This window comes from Amphimedon queenslandica, unplaced genomic scaffold (assembly GCF_000090795.2).
Source record: "Amphimedon queenslandica unplaced genomic scaffold, v1.1 AMPQUscaffold_13505, whole genome shotgun sequence".
Lineage (NCBI taxonomy): Eukaryota > Metazoa > Porifera > Demospongiae > Haplosclerida > Niphatidae > Amphimedon > Amphimedon queenslandica.
The window spans coordinates 423,274-433,138 of NW_003546259.1; the positions used below are offsets into that span (position 1 = coordinate 423,274).

At 35.8% G+C, this 9,865-nt stretch overlaps 3 long non-coding RNA genes across 3 annotated transcripts; all 3 read right to left on the minus strand.

Annotated features, from left to right (window-relative positions):
• Nucleotides 1-551: 551 nt before the first annotated feature.
• LOC109593792 (uncharacterized) lies at nucleotides 552-933 on the minus strand. Its single transcript, XR_002191152.1, has 3 exons — nucleotides 891-933; nucleotides 767-832; nucleotides 552-718 (listed from the first exon to the last, which is right to left on the minus strand). It is a non-coding gene; the product is annotated as an uncharacterized LOC109593792 (long non-coding RNA).
• Nucleotides 934-1,172: 239 nt separating this feature from the next.
• LOC109593787 (uncharacterized) lies at nucleotides 1,173-3,659 on the minus strand. The gene is made up of 4 exons (XR_002191147.1): nucleotides 3,555-3,659; nucleotides 3,316-3,414; nucleotides 1,319-1,414; nucleotides 1,173-1,261 (listed from the first exon to the last, which is right to left on the minus strand). It is a non-coding gene; the product is annotated as an uncharacterized LOC109593787 (long non-coding RNA).
• Nucleotides 3,660-5,245: 1,586 nt separating this feature from the next.
• On the minus strand, nucleotides 5,246-6,466 carry LOC109593788 (uncharacterized). The gene is made up of 4 exons (XR_002191148.1): nucleotides 6,337-6,466; nucleotides 5,880-6,283; nucleotides 5,536-5,825; nucleotides 5,246-5,422 (listed from the first exon to the last, which is right to left on the minus strand). It is a non-coding gene; the product is annotated as an uncharacterized LOC109593788 (long non-coding RNA).
• Between the last annotated feature and the right edge of the window lie 3,399 nt (nucleotides 6,467-9,865).

The window sequence follows — 9,865 nt, forward strand, 5'->3', positions numbered from 1 at the left end:
CTTGTGATGCATTGGATCATCTCTTCATCATATGTATCAGGAAGATGACATACAATACACAACCACTTCAATTGTTTTCTTATGAGAAAATAAAACATGTGTTGCTGTTTTTGGAAAGGAGTGAAATGGTGGTTTTCTAAACACTCAATTAAATGATGATGCATTCTCTTGCGGTGAAATCTTTGATGTAAAGTGAGACTTCAAAAATATAATTCTAGCGAATTGGCTTTGCAATGAGCCCACAGTCACAAACACCTAATTGTTGCTGTGTTGAAACTTGTTGTATGATTATAGAGGTCTTCTCAGATTTCACTAACTTTGCTATTTGAATTAAAGTGTGGTCATTCAAATCCAACAATTCACCTAAGCTATCCATCACTTTCACTTCCTTTTTGATATATTTCCACACATATCCTATGACAATTACCTAAAAATGAAAAACCTTAAATTAAATATTGTGCACAAATGTATTATGCATATTATACCTGTATGTAATATTGGTATAGAGTGTGAATCAAATGGAAGAGTATGAAATAATTTCCTTTGTCTTTGATTATTTAAATTACTCTGAAATTCTCCTTTGAAAGGAAATTGCTTCTTCAAGATGCTTTGAGCAGCATTTATAATGGTATCTTGTAACATGAACCCTTGAACAATACAGTTAAGGTCCGAAAATTTCAAATAAAACTTTTCTGCCACCAGTGATCTGTTTCATGAGCTAAATAGATATAAAATACAAATGAACAACATAAAAAGATAGAAGTACCTTCAATTTGAACAAGATTTGTATTGCTTCGTTCACACTGCAACTGTCCATATACATGCAATTGAGCTAAACATACGATAAACATTCAAGCATGAGGATACATACTCGTACATCTCAGTTGTACCTTCTGCTTTGTCAGTACTTTCTCCTTGACTTCTTGTAACTTTACCATCTTCTGATCTACAAGTATTTCATAATTACAAGTACTACTAAAAGAATGTAAAATTTAAGGACAAAGCAAAGCATAATTTATGTCCATGCGAAAGTATAAAAAATACAAAAAAGTTGTTGCATTGTACAGAGCACCTCACTCAAAATTAAAAGAAATTTGGCAAAACTAAAGTACATGTACTTTCTTACTGTCTACTTCAATCACATTTAAATGCAAAAATTTTAATAATTTACTTGCTTTCTTTTGACCACGGCCTCAAATAACTGGTAATCCTTGTTAGTCTTTATTGTCACTGATACAATATAATTCTTTCTCACTATGAACTACAATAAAATATACAAATACATGAATAAAATCATATCACAATTAACATAATGTACCAGCTTTCAATTGACGACACCCAAGCCCTCTAGTAACAGGCAATCCACATCCATCTTCATTGTCACTGATACACGATAATTCTTTCTCACTATGAACTACAATAAAATATACAATTACATCAATAACCATATTACAATTAATATAATGTACCACCTTTCGCTGGACGACGACCACGGCAACGCCCTCTAGTAACTGGTAATCCACGTCCATCTTTATTGTCACTGATACACAATATTTCTTCTTTCTCACTATGAGCTACAATAAAATGTACAAGTAAATGAAGAAACATATCACAATTTATATTATGTACCGGATTTTATTTGATGGCAACCACACCCTCTAGAACTGGTAATCCACGTCCATTTTCATTGTCACTGATACACAATAATTCTTCTTTCTCACAATGAACTACAATAAATGTACAAGTACATGAATAAACATTCACAATTAATATCATGTACCAGCTTTCATTTGAAGATGCCCACATCCACTCCCTCTAGTAACTGGTTGTGTCCATGTTCATTGTCACTGATACATGATAAATCTTCCTTCTCACTATGAACGACAATAAAATATACAAGTACTGTATAGCAGGACATTTTGGAGGGACTAAAATTTGGTGAACTGCTAAATTTTGATGATTGGCGAATTTTAATTGGCAAATTGGTGGCCACGTGCCACTTAACCTGCGCATACATGCTTAAAATTTCAGCTTTTATTTTGGCGAAAGGCTATCAGAATGCCAAATTTGCCAAATTTAATTCCCTCCAAAATTTCCTGCTATGTGGTACATGAATAAACACATCACAATTAATATAATGTACCAGCTTTCGTTTGACGGCGACCACGCCCTCTAGTTACTGGTAATCCACATACAATTTCATGGTCACTGATACATGATAATTCTTCTTTATCACTATGAGCTACAATAAAATATACAAGTATATGAATAAACATATTACAATTAAAATAATGTACCAAGTTTCCTTTGACGGCGACCGCGCCCACACCCTCTAGCAACTGGTAACCACGTCCATTTTCATTGTCACTGATACATGATAATTCTTCTTTTTCACTATGAACTGCAATAAAATATACAAGTACATGAATAAACATATCAGTTAATATAATGTGCCAGCTTGTATTTGACAACACCCACACCCACGCTCTCTAGTAACTGTTAATTTGTGTCCATTTTCAGTGCCACTGATACATGACAATTCTTCTTACTCACTATGAACTAAAATGTACAAGTACATGAATAAAGACATTACAGTTAATATGATGTACCAGCTTTTATTGACGAATACCATGCCCACACCATCTAGCAACTGGCAATCCATGTCCATTTTCATTGTCACTGATACATAATAGTTCTTCCTCACTATGAATTACAATAAAATGTACAAGTACATGAATAAACATATCACAGTTAATAATTTACCAGCTTTCATTTGACGACGACCACGCCCATGCCCTTTAGTAACTGGTATCCCACGTCCATTTTTATTGTCACTAACGCATGATAATTCCTCTTTCTCACTATAAAGTACAATAAAATATACAAGTACATGAATAAACATATTGAGGGGGTATTAATACCGATGTATTTAATAATCGTGGTATGGGGTACAAGGGAAGAGAAAATCAGAGCATCGTATTATTTTTTTTTATATACCTTTTTAGGGTCGGTATTTATGTTAGCATTTGCATATTGATTGGGGAGTGTGTTGACCGCATTCTATTCAATGAGGTTGGTGTATTTAACATTTATGACAGAGACAAATGCAAGGCAAGGGTCTTGAGATAATGTGCGAGAGTCTTCTAGGGCAATCACCGTGCCCTTATGTATATTGGCATTAGGTAGTATATTTGTAGGGTATATAGGGAAAGAATTAGTATTATCAAATGTAATGTCGCCGATAGTTGCCAATGGTGTGAAAATGATACCATTATTATTTAGTTTGTTGGGGGGCTCCCTGGCATTATTTTTAACCAGCTTTCATTTGACCACTTCCTCTAGTAACTGGTAATCTATGATAATCTTCATTGTCACTGAATAAGCCAATACACCATTCCTCTTCATCACTGTCAACTACAGTATAGAATGAAAAGGTCTGCTAGAGTTTATTTTACAAGTTAACAAGATTCAATTTTATAATCCTATAGAGCTCAGCAATTTTTAAAGCTTCATTTATTGATAAGTTTTAGACAATTCCATATTCAATAACTTACCAGTCTTCTTTTGACCACTACCCTGTCCTCGAGTAATTGATATCTTTGTCAGCTATCTTCTTATACAATTTCGCAATTCTTTTTTCTGGTCTCATTTTCTGCTTCTTTTCTTTATGAAGTAACTTCTCTTTTTTTATCCTGTCTTATAGTGTTGTTTTGGTTTACTATAACTAAAACTAAAAGTACTTTTAGAAAAAAGTCATTGGAGGTTTAAACTAAAACTACAACTAAAACTAAAAATTAAACAGAGTGAAAGAACTAAACTAAAACTATAACTAAAAGTCAATGATGTTTTCAAAACAAACTAAAACTAATACAATTACATGTTATAAACCAAAATACCTTTCAGTTAGTTACAGATCATGCATGCATATGTTATATGCTCCTGGTTTACCCATGGTTATCATATTGTACTTGTAATTTTAGAAAATGGCTAGTGCTATGGGATATTAGTCTCGCTACCCAGACCATTCCCCAGCCTACAGTCATTTCAGTGGATGGCGGGGAAGGGTCTGGTACATTGCTTACCCTGTTCTTGTTCTTGCAAGCTCAGCAAAAATGCCTTACATCACTTCCTGTCAAATGACCAGATGTGAACACGTGAGTAGGCATGGAGGCAGCAGTAGAAGCTTCAAGTTTGCTTGGTTATTTTTCTCTTAAGGAAGAACAGTTGTACTCTATTAAGGCATTTATGGAAGGAAGAGATGTTTTTGTAATCTTGCCCACTGGCTTTGGCAAGTCAGCCTGCTTTACAAGTCTCCCACATGCTATAGATGTATACCAAGGAAGGACACCTCATAATAAATCAATCATCATAGTTGAACTCCTTTAACTGCTCTCATTTGTGATCAAGTTACAGAACTTTTGAGTAAAAATGTATCCGCTGGCTACCTTGATCATGAATCTTCTCCTGAAACTATGAAGAATGTGACTGCTGGAGTTTACTCAATTTTATTTATGAGTCCAGAGCAACTTGTTGAGAATTGGAGATGTACCTTTTCGTCTAAAGTATATAAAAAACGATTGATCGGCCTGATCATTGATGAGGCGCATTGTGTGGTGAAATGGCAAGTAAAGAGTGACGTCCTGAAATGTCTGCCACTTTTGTATCAGTATTATATTGAGACAGCAAGTTATGCAATACACCAACACATCGACCAACACGTTGTAATGCTGCTTTCGTTTTATTAGCTCCCAATGTTAAAACTGCTTCCTTACAAATCCTATTCAAATGTTCCATGTATAAATCAGATGGAATATTCCTTCCTTCCAGGAAGCCCGTGAATATTGACACATCTTGACCATATCAGCTGGTCCGCCTGCCTTTGTGGCAAAAAGAAGTGGTATTGTGCTAGAAGGTTAAGTGCTGCAATACTATAGTTTTTTCTTCTCCTTGCTTTAAAGACTAGCATTAGATAGCGCCAACAACGTAAAGTTCTGTCCCTGTCTCCTTCCCTAATACCATCGACAAACTCCATAAACAATAGGCCGTGACAATATTTGCATAGCGTAACTTTTCACATCATCTCCATCTACATGATCATCCTGGGCAAAAATATCCACAAAAAGTAAACAGATCTGCTTCGTTACTTCCTCAATAACTTGTTTTCTGCTTTCCACTGGTTTAGCCCAAAGATCTTCAGTCAGAAGTGGATGAACAGGAATGTCATCAGTTGAATCCATTTGTAAAACAGTCATCGCTGCAGTCACTATGTGACTTTCAACAACTGAAAAAAAAACTCCTCACAAGCATTATAATCTTCTGCAGCTGTTGCAGAAATGATTCTGCGATCGATCATGTTCCTTAATTGATACAAAGTCCCTTTATCCGAAAAGCTTTTCGTGTCATACATCAAGGACCATATCATCTACAAGTAAAAAAATAAAATAAATCAAAATGTGTCTTCATTAATTTTAAGTTCCAAATTCCAGCAAATACATCATATATACATGTACATGTCAGTACTTGAAAATAACTAACCTCCAAAAAAATCTTTTTGGCATGCCAATCCTCACAAACAGGTACAAAGCCATCCAACTTAGTAGCAGCATTGATGCTATTTCTTCTTCCTTCTCTTGCTGACCTGTACGTTTTCTGGTGAGTTGATCCCCGCCAAATATCTTGTGAACAACGTTTCAAGATACTTCCACACTACTTTCTGGATCTGTAATGGAACCCTGCTTTATTGGGACATAACAATGTAGTTGCATCATAATATCCATCATCTCCTCCAATATGTTCTCGTTCTTAAGAATGACACCCAATGGTACCTAAATCAGTTCAAATTATACTCTTAACAAGCTAGAAAAACACATGGAACTCACTGTTTCAGATTTAAGTGACATTTTATCATAGTGTTTGTGCCTTATGTGTGATTGAATGACATCATGAAATGTCGTTGAAAAGTATGGTATTTCCTTATCCAAGACACGACTAATAATAACTGAAAAATGAGACAACAATGCTTGGTCATCAGACAGCGATGGTAACAAAGTTTGGATTGGAAGATCAGAAATGGGTCGATGTATTAAAGAATTAGGAAATTCAGATGCCAGAGAAAAATTAGCTTGATCTCGAACCGCAAAACAATGGAAGAAGTGAAGGGAACTTGCTTTGTGATCTACCTGTTGGCTCCTAGGACGAATAGTTATGTCCAAATTATCCCCAACAATTTTAAAACCGTTCCAATTGCTGAAGGAGCCCGATTCGATACTACATATAGACATATCTACATAAAGGATGTTACTGACAATATTTTCAGCATCAAAATGAATATAATACCAGAGCAATGAGATATATCTGTAAAGGAAGGTGGTGGTGGGGTACAGTCATCGAAATCTTGAGAGGAAGCACTTTCAAACTCTACCCGTCTACATAATTCTTCCAGACAAGAAGCATTTAAACAACTGTCAAAGTACTGCTGTGATTCATACTATATTGATACAGTATTAAAATGTAAAGCAAAAGAAATCTCATCTTTAACCTCTGAAAGAGAATGAGTTGTTTTCTGACTACATACAACTTTACAAGAATCGTCAATAGCATCATCTATACTTTGCTCCGATAAACTGTCAGTGTCACCCTATATTAATGACAATCGTATTCATTAATTAAAAAATGTAATTCCATACCTCGATATTATCGAAAGTGATAAATTCTGTATCATCATCTGTTACAAATTGTGTGTAGTACTCGGACTGCAATATAAAGATGCAATAATTTTTCATGGAATGTTAAATTATATACCCCTGTAGGCATGAGTTGCAACAAATCATGCCTCCATCGCATAACTGTGCTGTCACGATCGCTGCCAAGATTGTCAATGAGTGGATAAAGAGAATTCTTACTAAGACATAATGACAGCTTTTGAAGTCTAATATACACCTATTCTTCATAAATGAACAGAATAAAAAAAATTTATACTTAATGTAGTCCCACAATAACCGGAATACAAGAGAGCTGTAATTAACTTCTGAAAAAGTGACATATGATTATTATGAAATTTGGACAGCAAACAAACAACAACACCAATGAAGTTTAGTCTATTTGACCTACATGTAATACTCAACAACAATGAGTACTGTTCCTGCTTACCTTACTCCTTTTGTAACTGTACATAAATGCAAGACATCATATAATGTTGGACAATGTACTCTGGCTTCTTCAATAACACTGGTCCAGGGGAATGGAACAATGTTATCCTTATCTTTCGACTTTTGCACAGAGTTCACATGCTTTGAACAAAGAGTTTTTAACTCAAAGTAAACTTGCTTCCCTATTCCAATAGCCAGGTACCGCATCACTTCAGCATCTGAGAGAGCTATTTTAGCTATACTCTTAGCGCTATTTCCAGACCTGGTAATCCTACGAATGATGTTTTTCCTCCTAGGAGTTAGTTGTTGATACACCTTGCATCCACTTTGGTAATCAATTCCGACCTGTAGATACAACAATCATGTAACAGCTAAACATAAGTTTTCTTACATTAACAGTAGGAGATACAGGTGACTGAGATGAGGTACAAGACCTTTTCCAGTTTGCACTAATACGTGTAGCTTCTGATGGGTGGCCTATTTCGAGTAACCGGACTGACAGAACTCCCCACAGAACCAGATCGAAAACTGACAACATACTCAAAAGAGCTACTAGTTGCCTCAAATAACGGTCATCTTTATTCTGGTGAGTTTTGTAAGTGTTATGACATGACCTACACACATATGAAGCTTCAATAACAGCATCTAAATCAACATCAATAGCATTCTCCTGACATCTCCTACTCAAGTAACCCTTCAGCAACGCATAACAACTACTCGCAGCAACTCTAGCCCTCTTTTCAGCATTTCCTCCACAAGCTATACAGTCAGTCGCCATGATAATCACGTGATTTTGGTATACGTAGCATGGCGTTTATAGTACAAAAGCGGAAGAAAGCGGATGCGTATGATTTTGTACGCAAGAACAAGAACAAGGTAAGCAATGTACCAGACCCTTCCCCGCCGTCCACCCAAATGAATGTAGGCTGGGAAATGGTCTGGCTAGCGAGACTAATGGGATATATTTACTCAAATTTTAACTAAAACTAAAACTTTTCTTCAATACTAAAACTATACTAAATTTATTTTAATAGGGAAAAAACTAAAACTAAACTAAAACTAAAAGAAAATAAAAGTCTGAAACTAAACTAAATCTAGAACTAAAACATTATTCAAGTTTTAAACTATAGACCATTCGAACTATAGCTACAACTATAACCAAAACAAATGTTCATACCAAAACAACACTGTCTTTTTCTTGTAGACGTTGACAATTTTCTGCACTTGTCAAAACAAGACCAGTTTCCTTTTCCTGGCATAACTTTGGGAGCTCTGGAATTTTATAGTCCTAATAGTTTCCAAATGTTGGAATATTGGGAAAAGTAGTCACACATCGGTCAGTATCTGAAGCTTCAGAGTCATCATGGTTGCTGTCGTGACTGGGTAAAATATTATGAACCCCCTTAGACTTCAGTTGAGGACTATACATTGGATGATATTTCACTTTTGAATCTTTCATCATATCAGATGGCTCAAATTGCTTTATAATTGTAGCTTTCAGATTAAAAGGACAAATTCCAGTTGCACGAAAAAGCCTTAACATTTCTGATAGTCATTGATTGACTCCATGCTTTAGAAAAGTTCAATGAATTTAGATTGTGTAATGCACTTCTTCTGGAATACTAGCAAAAAACTTAAAGCATACATTTCCAGGCTGACTTCAGAGGACTTAAAACTCCCTTGTCAAGAGGCTCAGTGATGTGCATAGTAGTTGGTGGAAGGGTAAAAATAATGATATCCTGCTCCATAGAGACTTATGATTTCAGGGCAATAGTGGCTAAAGTGCCCATAAAGTATTAGCAATAGTGGTCTGGCAGTGGGCGCATACATCAGACAGTGCTTTAGAAACCAATAAGAAAAAAGGCCTTTATCCATCCAACTTTTATTAGACAAGCCATAAATTTTGCCAGCTTCTTCTCCCACAGTAAGCTAAGGATTAATGGTCTTCCTAACAAAAATGATGCAAGGCAGCAGTACATAGCCTGATGCATTCATACAAGCCAGCACAGTTACCTGCGTCTTCATATCACAAGTAATGAGTGGGACTACTTTCATCCCTGCAGAACAAACTTTAGGGGACTTAGGTGACAAGGAAAAGCCACTCTCATCACAATTCCTGCCTTGTCAAAAATTTATTCAACTTCAGAATCTCTTCTGATTTGTCATACTATGCATTTAAGACATTTGGATCAGTTGTATGTGCACGTGATAGTGACAATGGCATAGCTGACCTGGGAACAGCTGATGGGTGTCGTCAACAAAAACTGTCCCACCACCCACTTGAAACCTCTGCTTCAATCCTTTTTGTATTGACGATGTCTTGTACAATTTTCAAAACCTGTTTCCTTGTTTAAGGATATCCAATTTTTGCATGTAGTGCTGAATAAACAACCAGTTCTTCCTCCCCAAAACTCAAGTATGGTCTAGGATGAGCCTTTCCATTGTCATGCCTCCCACAATAGTGATTGTGGAGTGTTGCTCTGGGTACACCGTACATTTCTATAGCCCTTCTGAAAGAGTTTCCTTCACCTACAGCAACCATGGCCATCTCTAAATTACAATCATCATACGTGTGATAATTTTCTCGCCCAGCCTCAGTCTGAACAGCACTAACAACAGAACAGAAATTCGATGATTTCACAACTTGACTTTTTAGAGAAGGGTACATGATTTAGCATTCACTGGAATTGGAAAAACGAGAGATTCGTCAGTACTAG